Below are 19571 nucleotides of genomic sequence, written 5' to 3' on the forward strand. Positions count from 1 at the left end.
ACTGATGACCTCAGTGTTCCAGGTCAACACTTTATCCACTACTCCACCACAGATCAGGCTCAGTACACCTTTTGTTCCAGACCTTCCTTGTCTACTTATGGCCCATATAAAGCAAATTTTGGTGTACAACTATTATATGAAAGAGTATTTCTACTCTTTTATTTTTTTTTCTAAGCAAAATAGGGTGGTCTAGGTTCTGCTTACAAAACATTGCATGGTTAAGTTCTTATTGAGTTCTTATTAGTAATTCATTGAGAAAACCACACTTTCTTTTGTACTTAGAAATATAATGTGCACTCGTTTATTCTAGAATTTGAGAAAGTTCATCTAGGATATTGTCATCTGAAGACTCATAGTCTAATTTTTCACTTATATAAAATCTTTTTTACATTAACCTTCTGATTGATTTAATAATTGTGAAATATCTTCCTTTATAAATTTTCTTATTTTTGCTATTATGTGTAGAAAATAAAATTTATGGATTCTCAAGTATGTTTACTGTAAGATTAAAAACTACAAAGATGGTATCTCCTGTCTTCTCTTAATCCTTGAAAGATGCTGCAGTACTCAAGGCAAGATAAAAAGGAAGCCTGACCAGGCGGAGGCACAGTGGATAGAGCATCGGACTGGGTTGTGGAGGACCCAGGTTTAAGACCCTGAAGTCACCAGCTTGAGTGCAGGCTCATATGGTTTGAGCAAAGCTCACCAGCTTGTACCCAAGGTCGCTGACTTGAGCAAGGGGTTACTCAATCTGCTATAGTCCCATGGTCAAGGCACATATGAGAAAGCAATCAATGAACAAACAAGGTGTCGCAACGAAAAACTGATGTTTGATGCTTCTCATCTCTCTCCGTTCCTGTCTATCTCTATCTATCCCTCTCTCTGACTCTCTCTCTGTCTCTGTAAAAAAAAATGACAAAAGGAAAACTGAAAGGTAGTGTAATAGTGATGGTTTGTTTCATTATTGTATCAACATTTAGGCAATTCCATCATTTTTCCATTTCATATTAACTTAGTGGTCTTTTAGCATAGTTGAGAGTAATTGATGAGTAATATCAAATGATGTCTAAGATGATGAATAGCAGAGTGTTGTAATATACAGGAAGAAATAAAGTTGCTAAGATCCCAAAATATATCTTAAATTTATAAAAATTCAAGATAGAATGAATTTTATTCTATTTTTTTAAATAGCAAATTTCCTCTTTGTTCTCTGGAAGACTGTTAAGAAAGAGTAAAAGCAATAAAATATTAATCCCTACAAATAAGACTGCTCAAAAATGAAATTCAGAATGGCATCTCATGTTCTTCAGTAATATGCTTATGTATTAGGTACCATGTAAGAAATTTATAAACATGACCAAAATCAGTTACTAGATTAAAAAAAAAAGAGTTTCAGTTTGGATAATAAAAAGTTTCTGGAGGTGGATAATGGTGATGGTTGCATAATATTGTCAATGAATTTAATGCTGCTGAATTGTATAGTTAGAAATGATTAAAATGTTAAGTTTTGCCTTGGCCGGTTGGCGCAGTGGTAAAGGGTCACCCAGATGTGTGGATGTCCTGGGCTTGATTCCCAGTCAGGGTACTCTGAAGAAGAGACCATCTGCTTTTCCACCCCTCCCCCTTCCCCTCTCTCTCTGTTCTCCTCCCACAGCCAAACCTCAATTGGTTTGAGCACAATGGCCCCAGGCACTGAGGATGGCTCTGTGGAGCCTCTGCCTTGGACACTAAAAGTAGCTCAGTTGTGAGCATGGCCCCAGATGGACAGAGCATCAGCTCCAGATGGGGGTTGCCAGGTGGATCCTGGTCTGGGTGTGTGCGGGAGCCTGCCTTGCTATCTCCCTTCCTCTTACTTGGGAAAGAATAAAAAAAAAGTTAAATTTTATATTATGTGTATCTTTCAACAATAAAAATTAGTAATGTTTACTTAAAGATATTTATTTATATAGTATACATAGGTTTCTTTATCACCCAACTTGCAGAAAACAATTTAGTCAATACCACAATCTTGAGTTGAGACTATCCTTCTTCAAGTGAACTGAAAAGGCTTAGAGAGTCTAAGTAACTCACTTAAGATCCCAACTAGTAAGTGGTAGAGAGGGAGGAGAACTCCGGCAGAAAGAGTGGTTCTAACCACTACAGCAGTTCCTGCTCATGTGAAGTGTGGCAGGCCAGGGGCCTACCATGGCCCAGTGCTGCAGAGACTTCACTGCCCTGTCTCTGCCACACACTCCACTTCCTCTCTCCAAGTTCTTAGTGTAGTCTGTTATTCCCTATCAACCTCTTAAACATTTCTTTCTTCTGACTTTTAAAAATATTTATATGTAAAACCACATGCATTTTTGGCCAAAATAAGAGGAGATAAGCATGCTTATGTCCCAAAGGGCAGAGGAAAACAGCCTCCCATCCCAGCCATTCCAGCCGCTACTGGACTTGGCTCGATGTGGCCTTCTCCTCCTGCTTATGGAAGGCCATGATACTTTTCACCACTCTCAGCTGCCACTCATCTGCCAAGTGGTAGTAACTGTCACTAATTTTCACAAATGCCACAGGTATCAAGCCCAACTTTATTTTATTATGTTTTTGAGGAGGTAATGTGTGATGAGCTAGATGTTTTCTGTAAGTAAGGTGATGAATTCTAAATATGTGTACTATATAAATATCTTTAAACATGAAATACACAGATGAGCATTATTATTCTAGTCTAATAAAAACCACATAGATGTGAATAAACAATGAGAGGCAGCAGAATAATGTCCGTTAGTTGAGTGGAAAATAAATTATTATTTACAATTCAAAGATAAATTCATTTTAAGGTAAGGATGTAATTGGGGTGAAGAGAAAGAAATGTCTTAGAGCTGTAGTTCCTACTTGGACCAGCTGAGGGCAGTAGTTATGATAAGAACAATTGTCTGACTAGATTCTACCCATGATATATGGCCAATGGCCACTTTGAGTAATTGGGAGAAAGAATATCTCTAGCCCTCAGAGTGCTCTATTATCCTCTCTTCAAGTAGAAGGAAGGAGTTGAATACAATAGAAGGAACCAGGCCAAGATTAAGAGTCTGGATTTATGGGATCATTACACTACCATGGGGGGTCTAGTGTGGGATCTAGGGAATAGGAAGGCAAGAAGAGCAGTCAAATAAGAGATTTCTTAGGAGACTATTAATTTACTAGCCTGGCTGGCAATATGAAAACAGAAAGCAGTGGTGAGGCAGAGACAACCATAAGATTGCAGGGTTGGGAAAGTGGGATGCTGGAGTCAGGAAAGACACTGGCTTGAGGCCAGGGGACCTCACTGTCAGCAGGGCTCAGGGACACACCACAGTGCAGGACCTGCGGGTTGATTCTGCGTTTTGTACTGTCGCAGCAATGAGGCTTTCTCCACTGTCCGTGGCATGAAGGTTAAACTGACACCTCTCTCTTATGTTAGGCAAGTACAGCTAACTCTTGAACAACATGTGGGTTGGGGCGCTGACCTCTGCATAGTCAAAAATCCACATATAACTTTTAACTCCACCAGAACTTAACTACTAATAGCTTATTCTTGATCAATACCTTACTAATAGCATAAGTAATCATTTAACACATTTTGTATATTATATATATTATAGATAAACATACATTAAGCAAGCTAGAGAAAAGAAAATGTTATTAAGAAAATTGTAAGGAAGAGGAAATACATTTACAGTATTTATTGCAAAAAGTCCATGTATATATAGGTGGGCCTTCATAGTTAAACCCATGTTGTTCAAGAGTCAACTGTAGTAGCAACTTCTGGAGGTCCCGTTATAAACTCAACACGCAAATTTTAGATATAAGGAGCTTTGCAGTCTAGGAAGCTTCCTCAGAGCTCAGAGAACAGGCTTGCTTTACGTGGCTGATCAAAGTGAAACCCATCCAGCTCACTTCCTGGTCCATATGGGGAAGAACATGTCAAGTAGTATGATTGATGTAAGCAAATCAAATAGGAGGGTCAGAAATGAACCAAGCAGGTGGGAATCACTAGCATGTGTGTTCTTGCTCATGTACAATGCAAGGCTGGAGAGGTCAGCCTATTGAAGACTTTGCAAGTTTGAGATATATACTGAAGATAATGGGGAGCCATGGAAGGGTTTTAAGCTAGAAAGTGACATGATCAGATTTCTTTTAGTCTAAGACAGGGGTCGGGAACCTATGGCTCGTGAGCCAGATGTGGCTCTTTTGATGGCTGCATCTGGCTCGCAGACAAATCTTTAATAAAAAAATAATAACGTTAAAAATATAAAACATTCTCATGTATTACAATCCATTCATTTCCTACCACTCATGTTCATGCTTGCGGGTGGCTGGAGCCAATCATACCTGTCCTCTGGGACAACACCAAATTTTTATTAGATAATGCATAACGTACACAGGTTGTTGTGGAAGTAAACTTCCCTCCTTTTAATCAAGTAGTCAGCTAGCTAATTGCAGAAACCCTTTTGATGAAGAAGATGGCTAAAAGAAAAAAAGATGAGGAGTATCATACTTTTTAGCAGGAATGGACAGAGGAATTCACCTTTGTGGAGAAAGCAGGTTCTGCAGTGTGTCTAATATGCAATGATAAAGTTGCACCAATGAAATGGTCAAATATCAAGTGGCACTTCGACACACGCCATACTACATTTGCATAGAAATATCCAGCGGGGACAGCAGGAAGAAAGCAGGTCAAGAGCTACTGTGCAGAGTGCAAGCTAGTCAGCAGCAACTCCATGTTTGGACCCAACAAGGTGACTGGAATTTGGCTAGCTTTGCTGGTTCTTTTTTTTTTTTAAATATTTTATTTATTGATTTTTTTTAGAGAGAGAGGAGTGAGAGAGAGAGACAGAGAGAGAGAGAGAAGGGGGAGGAGCAGGAAGCATCAACTCCCATATGTGCCTTGACCAGGCAAGCCCAAGGTTTCGAACCGGCGACCTCAGTGTTCCAGGTCGACGCTTTATCCCACTGCGCCACCACAGGTCAGGCCGCTTTGCTGGTTCTTTAGCAAGTGTGAGAAACGGAAAGCCATTCACAGATGGGGAGTATGCCAAAACATTCATGCTTGATGTTGCCAATGAACTTTTTGACGACTTTTCAGATAAAGACAAGATAATCAAAGGAATAAAAGACATGCCTCTGTTGGCAAGAACTGTTTACAATTGTACCATCATGATGGCAAATCAAATTGAGGCAACACAAGTGAAGAACATAAATGCATCACCATTCTTTTCTCTCGCTTTGGATGAGTCAACAGATGTAAGCCATTTATCCCAGTTCAGCGTGATTGCAAGGTATGCTGTTGGTGACACACTATGTGAGGAAAGTCTTGCTGTTTTACCTATGAAAGAGACAACAAGAGGGGAGGATTTATTCAAGTCTTTCACTAAGTTTGCTAAAGAAAAAATCTACCGATGGATAAACTTATTTGGGTGTGTACTGATGGTGCTCCGTGCATGGTGGGGGAAAACAGGATTCTTAGGACTTCTTCGTGAACATGAAAAGATACCCATCCTAAGTTTTTACTGCATCCTACATCAGGAGGCGCTTTGTGCTCAGATGTGTGGCGAGCAGCTTGGTGAGGTGATGTCGCTGGTCATTTGGGTGGTCAACTTTATTGTTGCCCGAGCTTTAAATGATCGCCAGTTTAAAACACTGCTGGATGAAGTTGAGAATAAATATCCTGGTCTGCTTCTGCACAGCAGTGTGCGTTGGTTGTCAAGAGGGAAGGTGATCAGCCATTTTGCGGTTTGTCTGAGTGAAATCCAGACTTTTCTTGAAATGAAAAACGTCGAGCATCCTGAGTTAGCTAACACTGAGTGGCTCCTGAAGTTCTACTATCTCGTGGACATGAGTGAACATCTGAACCAGCTCAATGTGAAAATGCAAGGTGTTGGAAATACAGTCTTACCCCTTCAACAAGCAGTGTTTGCATTTGAAAACAAGCTGGAACTCTTCATCACTGACATTGAAGCAGGTCGTTTACTACACTTTGAAAAACTGGGAGAGTTTAAAGATGCATGCACAGCAAGTGACCCTGCTCAACATCTTGATCTCCAGCAGCTAGCAGGCCTCACATCTAATCTTCTGCAGTCGTTCAAAGCGCACTTTGGAGAATTTTGTGAGTGCACTCGACTTTTTAAGTTCATCGCCCATCCACACGAGTGTGCAGTGAACAGTGCCGACCTGAGTTACATCCCCAGTGTCTCTGTCAGAGATTTTGAGCTACAAGCTCTGACCTGAAGGCCTCAGACATATAGGTGAATAAGTTCAAGTCACTGAATAATAATTTGGAAAGACTTGCACGACAGCAAGCAGAGTTGACTAGCAAACACAAGTGGGGAGAAATGAAAAAGCTTCAACCCGTGAACCAGCTGATTGTCAAAACTTGGAACGTGCTTCCCGTCACATACCACACACTGCAGCATGTGAGTATTGCTGTACTGACAATGTTTGGCTCTACATATGCATGTGAGCAGTCTTTCTCACATCTAAAGAACGTTAAGACCAACTTATGATCACGTTTAACGAATGGAAGTCTCAACGCCTGCATGAAGCTTAACCTCACCACGTATCAACCAGACTATAAAGCCATCAGCAAAACCATGCAGCACCAGAAGTCACATTAATGGTTAGAAGTACTTTATTCATCATTGGTTAGCAACAGCATAACAATGTTATTAAAAAGAATTCAGAGACTTATTGTACTTTAAAAGTGTTGGTCTTACATAAAATGCAAACATTTACTTGTATTTAGTGTTAAACATATTGTATGGTTCTCATGGAATTACATTTTAAAATATGGGCATTCATGGCTCTCTCAGCCAAAAAGGTTCCCGACCTCTGGTCTAAGAAGTACTATAGCCAGGCTGGTTGTTTTGATTAAATCAGTGACAAGAGAATCAGAACCGAGGCAAGTTAGTTGCTTTCTTGTTTGCTGCTCAGACCCAAAAATACACACTTTGAGGTATTCGGTGATACTTAGTCCCCTAAGTCACACGGTTGGGTTTGGCCTTCATCGTTCACCCTATTCCCTAATGTTCACCTTTTCTGATGTCCTTTGTAAAGGAAACTAAGGTATGTCAAGCAGGAAACGGGAAGAAATACTCTTGGGATGAATTTATCTTTTGGAATTTTCTCATAAGTCTTCCAAAATTTGAAAATAATGATTACAGAAAGGAATGTACCAGTAAATGTTAATGGCTTTAAAGAGTTGTTGATGAAATGCTTATTTTTGCAGAAATAAATGCAAAAAAATTAGCCAGAAACTAATGAAATTGGTTATCTACAGGAGTGACTGGGAACCAAGAATAAGGGTAGAAACCTCTCATGAGTATACGTTTTGATTTGGTTTTGACTTTTAAGCTATGCTAATGGTTTACATTGCTAAAAGTAAAATCTACAAAGATGGTAAAAGGATATCAAATTTAAATAGAGAAAGAAAAACCTAATTTTATATCAGGTAGATAAAAATCACACATTAGAAAAATTATTCAAGTCACTTTTAAGCACAGTATGCTGATTGTATACTTTTAAGGTGACATTTTCTAAGAGCAAAAATTGCAAAGAAATCTTGAATTTAATAAGATATTGGTAGTGGTAATGGTGCAGCAATATCAAAACTGTTGGTTTATTGTAGGACTGAACAAATGAGTAAAACTAATGGGGTTGTTGTGAGTCTGTTTCTCACCATGGGGGAGAGGAGATATAAATATGGACTGAAAGTAAGGGTTCTTGACTAAATTATTGGTATGATGGTTATAAAACTGTAATTTCCTAAACTCCTTTCTCACTTACTAGTTACTATTCTTTTTTTTTCTGAAGCTGGAAACGGGGAGAGACAGTCAGACAGACTCCCGCATGCGCCCGACTGGATCCACCCGGCACGCCCACCAGGGGGCGATGCTCTGCCCCTCCGGGGCGTCGCTCTGCCGCGACCAGAGCCACTCTAGCACCTGGGGCAGAGGCCAAGGAGCCATCCCCAGCGCCCGGGCCATCTTTGCTCCAATGGAGCCTTGGCTGCGGGAGGGGAAGAGAGAGACAGAGAGGAAGGAGGGGGAGGGGGGGGGAAGAAGCAAATGGGCGCTTCTCCTATGTGCACTGGCCGGGAATCGAACCCAGGTCCCCCGCACTCCAGGCCGATGCTCTACCCCTGAGCCAACCGGCCAGGGCCCTAGTTACTATTCTTTTGTGAAGAGCTTTCCTTTCTTGTTCTTTCCACTTTTATTTTTTTTATATCAGAATATATAATATTTTCCCCCAATGTGTTATAGCCATTTCTGGCACTAAACGTTGTGATGTTCAAATTATGCAGGGTTCCTAGTGGGAATTCCTTCAAGCTAGATACTATGTCCTCTTGACGTATCTCCATTATACTAAAAAAATACATTTCTTGAAAAAAGAATGAGTCTATACTGATACTGCTAAGACCAATATAGTAGCATAAAACAAAACAAAACAAAACCAATAAAAAGCAAAATGGAGACCAAAGTAAGGAGGCATGTCAAAATGCAATGTGATGTCCTTGATTAAATCTTGGAGATATATCTATGCATCTCTATCTCTGTATTATATATCTATATATACATTATAAATATTTATAATTTATATTTACATATTTAAGTTTATATTTATAAATTTTATATATGATTTATAAGTATATAAATATACATATTCATGTATAGCATATGTACATATACATTTAAATCAGCTACATAAGGCTGTATAAGGATAATTGGAAAACTTAAATAAAGACTATATATTAGATAATAGTATGTTATCAGTTTTAAATTTCTTGAATAAAATAATTGTACTGTAAAAATGAGAATCTCTGCCCTGGCCGGTTTGCTCAGCAGTAGAGCATTGGCCTGGCATGCGGGGGACCCGGGTTTGATTCCCGGCCAGGGCACATAGGAGAAGCGCCCATTTGCTTCTCCACCCCTACCCCTCCTTCCTCTCTGTCTCTCTCTTCCCCTCCCGCAGCCAAGGCTCCATTGGAGCAAAGATGGCCCGGGTGCTGGGGATGGCTCCTTGGCTTCTGCCCCAGGCGCTAGAGTGGCTCTGGTCGCAAAAGAGCGAAGCCCCGGAGGGGCAGAGCATCGCCCCCTGGTGGGCAGAGCATCACCCCTGGTGGGCGTGCCGGGTGGATCCCGGTCGGGCGCATGCAGGAGTCTGTCTGACTGTCTCTCCCCGTTTCCAGCTTCAGAAAAATAAAAAATAAAAAAATAAAAAAAGTAAAAAAATAAAAAAAAAGTAAAAATGAGAATCTCTTTGTCCTTTTGAGATACACCCTATGTTGGGGTAGAAATGTCACAAAGTCAGAAAGCTAAAGCAACTAATTCTCAAATGGTTAAATAAAAAATATGTGTGTATGTGTCCGGAGAGATACAGCCAACTGGGGACCATATGAGCAACTAACTGGTGAATCTAGGAGAGCAATTTCATTGCACTTTTTTTTTATACAATTTTTCTTTGTTAAAAAAATTTTCAAAATAACCAGTTGGAGAAGAGGGAAAACATATTGGATTGAATGAGAAAGGCCATGGAAGGCAAGGCAGAGCAGGGGTAGAGATAAAAACTTCCCACATCTGCAGGACATTCTGGAGGGGCTCTGGGAGGCAGTATCACGAGGCAAGGTGGGTAGAAGCAAATGACAGAAAACAGAACATCTGGTGCAGCTGTGATTTAGCACCTGCAAGCCTTGGGATTTCAACGATGCAATTATTTGTTTTAAGCACACATACAACATCATCCCATTTCAGATCCATATTTCACACACAAAAAACTGAGGTCATATTCCAGTCCTGCTCGCTCAATGGGAGGTGCACTTATTGGCTGGTCTGGTAGGTGGGCTTTTGTCCAAAGCTCCCCTTCCTGTGTGATTCCGGTTCTTCCTCCTTAATCTTGCTGTGAAATCACAGCTGAGCGATTGTGGAAGAGAGTGCATTGAGATACCAGTGACCAGCAATGTGGCTTATTTTCTGTCAAGTGTGACTGTCGTTTTTATTGGATGCTTACCACACAGCTTCACAGAAAAACAGGTTTGCCTCCCCGCCTCCGCTCCCTCCCCTCTCCAGTAGCCCCTCCAGCACCCACCGAGATTTGTATTTCTGGAATCCTGCTCTTACTTTTGAGTTTTAAGAGGTTCCAATTTTTGTTTGGTCCTCATGAGCAAAGCAATGACTGCTTTAAACTGATAACAATATGATTTTGCTGCCCCATAGACAGTCATTTAAATTCTGTGATATGTGGCCACTGCTTCAAAATTCAAGCAATGGAAATGACATCATTATCAACTGACTCTTTATGATGAAAAATGACCCACATTAGGAAACAATCTGAACCCAAGGAAACTTCAGTGATCAATCATCACAATTATAATGTGCTGGTCTTTTATGGAAATCCAACCCCCCTTATAGCTGGGTTTGGGTGAAGGAGTTGAGGGAGGAGGAATCCTGTGGAAAAAGAACATTAGCACAATATAATTAAGCAAAAGGGAAAGCTTCAGATAATATATGTTTCTCAGGGGACCATTTCATGCCTTAGGGACCCTGACAGATCTAGGCTGAGTGGGTTGCATCATCATCATTAAAAGCAGTTGTTAAATGCCCAGAGCTACACAGAAATGGTCCTGGTTTGGGGCTGTGTGAAGTTAGTTGAAACAGGCTGGGCCTTCCCTCCAGGAACTGGAGCCTTCAATGGGTTACCTCATCAATGCGGACAGGACACAGACTTCCCTTGCTGCTGGCGGGCCATCGCAGTCACCCAAGGATACTCCTGTCCCATGGGTGTGGTGGTGAGTGGGGAGGGACAGGCCTGGCTGTGTGTACGTGGCTTCCCTCCTTCGGCTTCGGCCTTCTCTGACCTGCAGTTCTTTCCAGCACGGTGGCCCAGCACTGGCTCATGTGGCCTGAGTGTGAAGTAGGAAGGGGTGGGATCACCACCTTTCACTTGCAAGAGGACAGATCAGTGCAGAATATGTGGGCTTTGGTGATGAATCTTACCTTTATCTGTGGGCACATATGATTATTCTTGGCCGGTATTACCTGTCTACATGTGGTTCTTACACTTTGTGTTTTGTCTAGTCCCTTTTTCCCCCAAACCTAGAAATGGAGGGAATATATGTGAGGAGAAATAAGGGGGGGGTAAGGAGGGACAGAGAGGTAACTTATTTATTTATTATTTATTTATGTATTTTAGCAAGAGAGATAGACAGACAGACTGGAAGGGAGGCAGATGAGAAGCATCAACTCACAGTTGTAGCATTTCAGTTGTTTATTGACTGCTTTCTCATATGTGGCTTGAGCAGGAAGCTCCAGCCAAGCCAGTGACCCCCTGCTCAAGCCAACAACCTTGAGCTCAAGCCAGTGACCATGGGGTCATGTCTATGATCCCACGCTCAAGCTGTAAACCCTGCACTCCAGCTGGTAAACCTGCACTTAAGCTGGCAACCTCAGGGTTTAGAGCCTGGTCCTCAGCATCGACATTCTATCTACTGCACTACTGCCTGGTCAGGCAGACAGAGAGATAATTGATGTGCCTGTGATGGTCCCATAAATGGCAGAAAACAGACTTATCAACACGTTTCTCAGTTGCCTGTACCCTGGGACATGTGAAAAACCCAAGGAAGAAAAAATTTGACTCAGTCATCCCTCACCAGGGACCCTAGAGGCCATCAGCCCATGAGGAGCCTGATGGCCAGGTTACCCTGGGCTAGTGAGTATTACAAGGAGAATCTACACATCTCAGTCTTCATTTGAGGATACTGGGTCCCTACCAACCTTAATTATTTTGGGAAGAACTTTGTGGTATCATCTCTTCTGTCCTTCTTGACTCTACTTACAAAACTTGTTCTTCTTGTCCTACAATTAATGTCTAGGTTATGAAGCCCTGGTCTGCTTCCTCTTCTAGTCTTTAATACTCTCCTATAGGACTCAAAATACTTTTTACATGTACAAATCAAAATTACCTGAGATTTCTTCCTAGGATTTTGTGCCTTATAGCTAAAGCTTTGCCCTCCTCTGGAACACAAAGGCTACTACTGGGGCAATGCATTAAGCCTTGTGTAGATTTGTGGATCGTGTACCCTTTCCCGTGTGGCAGCTGAAAGCATGTTTCAAAAGGGTAAATGGAGGAGCACCCCAGCAGAACAGACAGGATGGAGTCTAGGGGAGAGGGGAAGATGGTGGGCCCAGTGACAGGAAAGAGGAAAGTCAAATAAAGCAAGACTCACATTTACTCAGAGTCAGACCCTGTTCTAAGTCTTTATGACAGTCATACCACTCATTCCCACAACAACCTCATGAAGCTGTGTCGGAGCTTTTATTATCCCCTTTGGCAGAGAGGTTGAGTCACTTGCTTACGATCATGTGGTTCATGGGAAGAGCTGGGATTCAAACTCTGGCTGCCTGATTTTCAACTCCTGCCTTTCACCATTGCACTGCACCAAAAAGAGGGGCAGCACTTGTGGGGAAGACATCTGTCATGCTTCCTCGGAAGGAGGTTTCCACTGCAGCTACCCAGTCCCCAGTCCCAGGAAAGCTGGTTGTCTCTGGTTGTAGTAGAGGTGTGTGTCATGGTGGCGGCAGGAGGCCACGCTCCATCTGGAGAGACCAGCAGAAGCTCTGCTGTGTTCTGGAGGGCTCAGCTCCAGAGCAGCCAGGAGATCTTACCTGCACCCCCAGCCACACACACGCACACACACACACACACACACACACACACCCCTTGCCTGTAGACTTGTGGTGCTAGCAGCTCCCTACTTTGATCCACCATGGCAGTTTAGACACTGCCAGCAAATGCCCAACTAATTTGTCTGCAGAGATTAGTGAAATCAAATCTTGGGATCTACTGACGTCACTGAGCACGTTCCAGCTGACCTCAGTTGTAGTCCAGTGGCTGCTGGCGGAGAGCTCGCCAGTGAAGTCAGCTCAGTGAGGGTGTTGTGTGGACTGTTCTCAGATCATGTGGAGGGCAGGGCTGTGTTTTCTGCAGAGGAAACAACCTGTTTTACTCAGGACTAAAAATGAGGCAAGAAAATTACTTTGGAACATACCCTAAAAAAGATAGTCACTTTCCCATCTGGTTGTAGCTGACATTCACTGGATGTACTCCTCACAGTGACAGGGTCATGGAGTTAGGCTCTCTGGGAGGTTTGTATGGTGGTTCTGGCTCACCCTAAATGTCCCCCTCCATCCTTTCTGTTTCAGGTCTGGTTGCAGAAGGGCTATGTGGGACATTTTGAAATAATAATCATTTCTTAGCAGTGGATTAAATCATGCTTTCTCTGATGAGTAATCTGTACATGGTTACCAGGAGTCATTAATTGTTCTTGGTCATCATTTTCCAAGAGGTGGGGGAAGGGGAGGGTGACACAAACACCATTGGCTCTGTTTAGCCTCTTTGTGAGCTTTGCTCTTTTGACAAGCTCAAGTTTTTCTTCCCCAGTAAGCAAAGAAGGGGTGGTGGTGGAATGAGGAGTCTGAAAATGTTGTTTGAAGGGACAGAGATAATTTCATTGTGGCTGAGAGCTCAGGAGCTGAACTGCCTGTTTGTACAATTGTCATTCAGTTGTACCTTTAGTTAATTGATCATTTTATCTCTGAGGTCTACGGGGTCCTTTATCATTAAAATTAGCATGGTATTTATATTCAACTGGCTCACAAAGCAAATCACCCCTCATGTCCAGTCTGCTACTTAAGGCCCACTAGTGAAGAGCCCCACCCTGAAATCCTTAGACTGTTTCTTTCCAGTAAGTCCTCTTGTATCTGGTGCATATTCATGACTAGATTTTAAACCCAGAGATTTCTTTTCTTTTCTTTTTTTTAAAAATGCTTTTATTTATTCATGTTTAGAGAGAGAAGAGAGAGAGAGAAGGAGGAACAGGAAGCATCAACTCTCATATGTGCCTTCACAGGGCAAGCCCAGAGTATTGAACTGGCGACCTCAGCATTTCCAGGTCGATGTTTTATCCACTGCGCCACCACAGGTCAGGCTAAACCCAGAGATTTTTATACCCCATTAACTTGCATCCCTTTTCAAAGCCTGTATATTGGGCATGTTTCTAATCAGAGGCAGATTGAATTAGTGAGTGTCAGGTGTTGTTGAGTGTGTAGGGGCTGTGGTGACCAATTGTCAGTGGGTAGAAAAAGCTAAACAATGTAGTGCAGGGGTCAGAAGACCTGGGATCAAGAAGTAACTCAACCAGGTATTAGCTGAGTGACCTTGGACTTAAAATTCTCCTGGCATCAGCTTCTTATTTGTTAAGTAAAGATGATAATACCTATGTTGAAAGGTTTGGGGAAGGCTCAAGGAAGATAAGGCATGGACAAGTGCATTGGGAATGATAAAATCTTGCACACATACAAATTGTGGCTCCTGGACTTAAGTTGGATCAAATAGTTCTTGAAAGAAGACATTCTAAGTCTGAAGCTTTGTTAGACAAATATTCCTTATTGATTTTTCTCCTAACAGGATTTAATCTATACTTTGTTGTATGGTGTCTAATTCTCCAAAAGATAGAGCCAGAGCACATCTGTGTAATTCAAGGAACAGGTGCATGTCCTTGTAAGGGGGCTCCTACCTGACGGCCGTGGTGGACCCCCCCCTCTGCCCCCATCTTCCACCCCTGCCAGGCTCTTAGCTGCCACTCTGGTGTGCCCAGGTCTGTAGAGGCTGGAGATGTGATCACTTCTGTGCCCAGACTCTGCAGATCATTTAGAAAAAGGTATTTTGACTTTTGGAGAATTATAATAACTTCTACCCCCTTGCTTACTGTATGCCAGGTGTTGAACTAGACACTCCGTGTGCATTGCCCATAAAATCTCCACGATAACCCTGTGAAGTATGAGCTCTTAACATCTTTATTTTACAGTTAAGAAAACTGAGCTTAGAGAGTTTTAGGTCAATTGTCCAAGGTCAACAGTTAATGTAATGCAAATCAGGGGTCTCAGGTGGGTCTGTTTGGCTCCAAAAGCTGCTCTTAGCAGAATACTGCTCCAGTGCTTGACTGGGCTCAGGTCACACAGAGAGACCCAGCTTGATTCTGGGGAGTGTTCTCTTCTTGCTGAAGGGAGGGGAGGCAGAGGGCTGGGACTGCATGCGACTTCTATTTTGTGGCACTGGTACCAAATCCAACATTGGCACCAAACTGAAAATGCCACAGGTTGATTCAGCAGGTATGTGGCTGCACAGAGTGCAGGTATGCTTTGGGGCAGCTTTACTTCCAAGTCTGTCCATTACCTGACCACTTAAAACATTTCTTTTCCAAATAGCTACTCATATATATATATATATATATTTTTTTTCTTTTTCTTTTCTTTTTCTTTTTTTGGGGGGGGCAGTTTAAAGGGGTGGGGTGGGATGAGCCACCGATTGTTACAACTTTTGATTGTGATTTCTTACTGTTCATTCATAACTTACAAGTTATTGTCCAAAGAAAGAAATGAAAAAGAAAAGAAAAGAAAAGAGAAGGAAGTTTATTCAAGGAAGGCAAAGAAAAGGAGAAAAGGAGGAAGCGAGTGGGGCGAAACTGAATGTGCTCCAGAGTTGGGTAAAGTAGCGTGAAGCCAAGGATTTTTGCGTCTTCTCCACCCATCCAATACCATCTCATAAATCTTTACATTACATTCCACTAAACGTGTCAGAAATGCAACTGTGCTTGCAAATAATTGCTGCCATTGAAGGAATCCGCTGGCATATCCATTTGAGCTCAAAATAACCCATGTAACCTAAGAGGAAATCAGTGACTGGACACCCAGTGCCAAGCATAATCTCAAGCAACGTTTAACTAGGTTCAATATTTATTTCCCTGCCTTGAGTCACTTTGAAAGGATCTGGACTCAGTTCAGACAGGACCAGCCCTAATTTTATGGTGCTTTTGGAACCCTTCCAGCAGCACCAGGGCTCAGATGTCAGGGAGTTTCAGAAAAATGAGATTTCTCACAGAAGATTTCACAATTTAAGGCACCCTCCTTTCCCTATTTTGCAACATCTGAGCCTTTTGACTCAAGATGTAACTTTTTGAGAGTTCTTTGAGCACCCTTAAGAAGTGTGCCTGCCCCACACCCAGCTCTTCTCTCCTACCTAGGAATAGGGCGGATAAAGTTAACCTGGTTAACAGCTCCCATAAATAAAATCTCTGAATATCTGCAAGTAGGAAGAGCAGCCCACAATTTACTACCATTTTCCAAGCAAATGACATCTTCCACACACGCAGGGAAGCCAGATTTGGGAAGCTTCTAGACACATTAAACAGCAGATAACACTGCTCCGAGTTTGATGGATACAGGAACACTTCAAATAAATAACAGCCAATTTTCAAGCTTTTGTATCTCAAATGCTCAATCAATAGAAAACCAACCAATTTTAGTGTACATCAGAGATAAATCTCAAGATGGCAGGATCGACTTATAGCTTTCTGTTAAAAAGGTATTGAGCTGACATTGAGTGACCTCACCCTCAGTCAGAGCATTTATTATAGAAGTCTGACGTGGTTAAGAAAAATGATTGATATTGGCCCATTCTGTCCTGAAATGCAGTCTTTCATCTTTTTTAGTTGGGAAAAGAGTAAAGGACCTCACTCATGAAATGAAAGATTTCCTTTTCTTTATTTCCCCTTAATCTAGGGATGATTAATCTTAATTCAAAATAGCAGTGTGCATTCTGGAGTCTGAGAGACCTAGTTCATGTCCTAAGAGTGTCATTTCCCAGCTTTTGAGCAAACTTTAAAGGACTTTTTGAAAACAAATTTTTAACTCTCAGGGACAGTTTCCTTATCTATAGAATTGGAAGGATCAGGATGGTAAAGTGCCCTGGAACATACTCAAGATATTCTAGGTATATTATTGTTATAATAATAAGTTAAAGTTATTTTTACACCTGACTTCACAATTCCATAGACTATTATGCTACTAGCAGAGATAATAATGACAATAACAGCAGTAATTATTATATATGCATTTTGTTGACTTACTAAGTACCAGGTACTATGCTGAATACTTTAAGTATTTTTCTCATTTAATTCTTACAACAACCTTCTGAGCTAACTGCTATTGTTAGAAATAACTCTAGTTGTTAGAAATAAGGAAACTGAAGTTCAGAGAAATGAATGAAATTACTTGGGATGACAGTTGGTTGGCAAACATCCAAGCACACCACTTATACTGGCCTCTCTGCCCCAAGTCACATAGATTATTGCTTTCTGTGTTATTCTCCCCTGAGAGGAACAGAAACATTTAATAATTTGGGGAATCACTTTATCTCTCTGGACCTTGGTTTTTCCACCTGTCAAAGGAAAAAGTTGGAATAGATTATGTCAGACATTTGGATTCCAGAATTCTATGAAATCAGTTATAGTCAAGAGAGATAAGCTTGGAAAATGTATAAATAGGATTTTCTAAATGTTTGAAAAGGAGATTGTCCGCCTGTCTGGCATGTTCAACCTGGTCACTTCTTCCAGTCTGGCTGGAAGGAGGGACGTCACTGCACTTCTGTAATGGCTTACTTCCCTCTCGTTTATCTGTCTTTTCAAACTCTACTTTCAGAAGGCTGTCACCCATATACCTGGTCTGCACACACATGGTTGTTCTAGGAAAAGCTAGCACCATCCTTCATTAGGTCAACCTTTACTTCCTATTTACTACCTTGATTCCTCTGAGACATTCACCGAGAACTCTTTTTCTTCCAGATTCTAAAATACATGCTCCTGCCATTCTAATATTGTGACTAAAAAGTTATTTATACTTGGTTGTCCTCACCTTTCAGTGGACCTTGGATTGCTGTTGTAGTAGGGTTAGGGTGCTTAAAATATTTCACATCTTGGTCACAATCTAAGCAGTTTTCATACGTAGCTTGTTTTGAGGCTGGCCATTCAATGTGGAGAAGGTAGGAAAAGGTAGGAAGAAGTGGCTGGAGGATGGAACAGTCTAGAGGTGATAGATGGGAGTATGAGCCTCAACTTCTGGCTGGACCCCAAGCCTTGGGCATTTCCTGATGATCTATTGCTGTGGTCTAGTGCCATGATGTAGACATAGTGTCCTGCCTGCCTCTAAGGCCTTGCTTCCCTCTTGAACACACCTGTCTCTGGTCTTGGTCTCTTGACCTATCCTTTACCTTGCTGATGTTAAGGGCAGTCAGACATTGGAAATGCTGGACTGACTCTTCCAAAGTAGCCAGGACTCCACATTTTGATCTTCTCTTTCGGGTTCATGCAAAGGACAAAGTGAGAGAGGAAAGAAGTCCTCCATCTCCTGTTCTTAGGGCAAGTCTCTTTATATTGTGTTTATACAGACACGAACCATATCTGGGAGGGAGGAACACCATATGTTCACTCTGGTAACTTTAATAAAACCATAGATTATTAGGGGAAGATTAAAATGAATTAAACAAGTAATTGAGACTGAGGATACTAATACTTATATAGCTAAATTAGAAAAAAAAATAATGTATTTGCTTTAATTGACTTACATGTGTAGACACAGACCAAATCAGAGCATAGGCAGACACACAAGGGAGACCAGTCAGTCACCTGATACCTTCTGCCCATTTGAGGAATATAAACAGAAAAATCTCAGTTGAGTGAAGTATTTTAGGGACCATGGAAGGGGACAGCAGTTGATAGTGTATTTTGTGGACTATTCTTTCAGTATCACATATTAGAAACCAAGAAGACTCTTTTTTAAAAACTATAATTAATTTTTAATTTATTGTATTTACATGGATTAAAGTGTCTCACTCAATATAACTCCCTCAACCCCCACCCCTGTGTCCCTTTTTATACCACCTTTATCCCCCTCCCCCTAAGTCCTTCCCCCCTTCCCTCTAGGATTTGCTGTCCTGTTATCTGTATCTCTATGTTATGTATATATAGTTTTATTACTCCCTTTATCTTCTCTGATCCCATCCCCTCATCCCCCTTCCCTCTGACCACTGTCTCTCTGGTCCCTGTGACCCCGCCTCTGCCTCTATTCCGTTCCTCAGTTCACTTTGTTCATTAGATGCCACATATAAGTGAGATCATATGATATTTTTCTTTCTCTGTCTGGCTTATTTCACTTAGCATAATAATCTTCAGATCCATCCATGCTGTCACAAAAGGTAAGATTTCCTTCTTTTTTATAGCCTCGTGGTATTCCATCAGGCATCCCCAAACTACGGCCCGCGGGCTGCATGTGGCCACTTGAAACTATTTATACAGCTCCCACCGCACTTCTGGAAAGGGACACCTCTTTCACTGGTGGTCAGTGAGAGGAGTACTGTATGTGGCGGCCCCCCAACGGTCTGAGGGACAGTGAACTGGCCCCCTGTGTAAAAAGTTTGGGGACCCCTGGTACTGCAGCTTTTTAAGCCACTCATCTACTGACAGATACTTAGGCTATTTTCTGATCTTGGCTATTGTAAACAATGCTGCAATAAACATGAGGGTGCATATCTTCTTTTGAATCAGTGACTTGGCATTCTTAGGATATATTCCTAAAAGTGGGATAGCTGGGTCAAAAGGCAGTTCCATTTTTAATTCTTTGAGAAAATTCCATACAGTTCTCTACAGTGGCTGCACAAGTCTGCATTCCCAC

This window comes from Saccopteryx bilineata, chromosome 1, assembly GCF_036850765.1.
Source record: "Saccopteryx bilineata isolate mSacBil1 chromosome 1, mSacBil1_pri_phased_curated, whole genome shotgun sequence".
Taxonomy (NCBI): Eukaryota; Metazoa; Chordata; class Mammalia; order Chiroptera; family Emballonuridae; genus Saccopteryx; species Saccopteryx bilineata.